This window comes from Vespa mandarinia, chromosome 22, assembly GCF_050613455.1.
Source record: "Vespa mandarinia isolate Hongniang chromosome 22, ASM5061345v1, whole genome shotgun sequence".
Taxonomy (NCBI): Eukaryota; Metazoa; Arthropoda; class Insecta; order Hymenoptera; family Vespidae; genus Vespa; species Vespa mandarinia.
Window position 1 is genome coordinate 2,782,501 of NC_140831.1, and position 2,396 is coordinate 2,784,896.

Sequence of the window (2,396 nt, forward strand, 5' to 3'; positions counted from 1 at the left end):
CATCATCCCTTCGCTACGCTCCCCTCTTTGTCTCGCACTAACGTGTTCTATCTCTTTCTCTCTCTCTCTCTCTCTCTCTCTCTTTTCCAAACGCTCTCTTTCTCGCTTTCGCTCTCGCTCTATCCCACCGTCCTCGACTACTCTCTCTCGTCTCCTCTTTTCCTCGTCCCTGGTGCGGTCGCGCGCACCTTCGACCGGCATGCCTGCTCGCCTCGTCTGCCTTACTTGCTTGCCTGCCTGCTTGCTTCCTTGCTTGCTGTGCTTGCTGTGCTTGCCTGCCAGTTCTCTCAGTCGCTCTCTCTCTCTCTCTCTCTCTTTCTTGACTCCTTTTTCTCTCCATTCTATACTCATGGATATCATGCTCCTTTCCCTTCCTCCCCCTTACCATCCCTCTCTTAACTCTCTTTTGCTCTCTCTCTTTCTTTCTCTCTCTTTCTCTCTCTTTCTCTCTCTTTCTCTCTCAGTCCGTCGGGCGGCACGTAACAACGAGAAGCCACATCGTTACGTACCATCACATCGAAGAGTTCTATCTCTTTCTCTCTCATTCTCTCTCTCTCTCTCTCTCTCTCTTTCCCTCTCTCTCTCCCCCCTTGAGCCATCGGAGAGCGGGTCGCCTTCCTGCCGGGTTACGAGTCGCAAGCTCCCCTCTATTCGTGAACACCGCTCTTTACCACCCCTCCATGCTTTCTCTCTGTCTCCCCTCCCCTCGATTGCCGGCTCTTCTCCCTCTCTCTTCCTCTCTCCCTTTTTCTCTTCTCATCTTTCTCTTTTACCATCGCCGCTCTCATTCACTCTCTTTCTTTCTCTCTCTCTCTCTCTCTCTCTCTCTTTCTCTCTTCCCTCTCTTCGTCGCACGATACGAGAAAAACCCCTCGGCAACGACTCGCCACCGCCGACGTCGTGTCCTGACTCCCTTTTGCCTTCTACGATCCTTTTCTCTATCCTCTCATTCTCCTCTCGCTCTCTCTCTCTCTCTCTCTCTTTCTTACTTATTCTCTTTTTTCTTTCTCTCTGTATCTCTCTCTCTCTCTCTCCTTCTCTCTTTTCTCACAGTCTTGTATTGCGAGCTTGAAGATGAAAGTCGAAGCGGGCGCACCTACGGGATATAAATGCACCCTCCTCCTAGTTTCTACTCCCTCTGAGCATTAGGGAAATCCTACGATATCGCTTCGATTCTAAGGGTACAACCAGCCTTCCCAATATTTATTCTCTTCTTTCTTCGTATCAACAGACTACACTTTCTCTTTCATTCTCTATCTCTCTCTTTTTCTCACTCCCTCTCTCTCTCTCTCTCTCTGTCTCTCTGTCTCTCTCTATCTCTTTCTCTCTCTCTCTCTCTCTCTCTCTCTCTTTCTGTCACTCCTTCTTTCTCTCTGTCTCTTTCTCTATCTATTTCTCTCTTTCTTTCTCTGTCTATCTTTCTATCTTTCTTTCTCGAACACTCTTTCTCCTTGCGTTCTCTTTCGGATGGTCGCCATTTTGTAGAAAACGGCGAGTAGATACTACTACGTTTATACCTATACTCTTTTATTTGAGAATAATTTGTTATTCAAGGGCTAGATAAAATTCTTTATAGGATTATTATGAACAAGGAAAATTCTTTTTTTATAATAAAAACCTTGATATTGGTTGTTGTTTATTAAAAAATAAAAAATAAAGGAAAATTCTCGATTCTTATTTTTCTGTTTATTTCGTTTGTAAGAATGTTATATGAATTTCTTTGTGCCATTCGATTTATCGAAGATCAAAGCAATTTTATTACTTAATCGAAAGACAAGAGATATGACAAGAGACGTGACAAGGGACGCCATTGTGAAACTGTCTTTCGATTCTTGAAAAATATCGATGCTTTGCTTTTCTTAAAAATTATCAGATTATTATATTATTTTTTATTTTATCGTATGCTTTTCGTAAATCACACAGCTTGAAAAATTGAAAGTTTATTATTTTTCTTCTCATTCGTTCTTTCTTTCTTTCTTTTCTATTTTTACTAACTTTTATCTTTGTTTGTTTGTTTGTTTCCTTTTTCTTTTTTTTTTTTTTTGGAATGATCGACCAGGCCAGCCGTTCAAGCCAATGTTTTCAATTTGCGTCACAGCGAGGATAAATAAGTACGATCTTGCGTATAATTGCAGACAATAGAAATACAGACTACTCCCTTTATGTGTTCATTAAAAATCGGAAGAACACCGTATGTTCCAACTATATAGGTATGATAATGCTGGTGAATTAATCTACAGTCACCCTACCTGTTTGTCCCGATGCATGACGCAATAGATGATATTACCATAATCGTATATTCAGTGACGCGTCGAATGCGGTAAGTACTGTTATATCTATCACGATTAATATCTATATCTCATATTTGTAATTAGAAATTGCATTCTGCTAATATT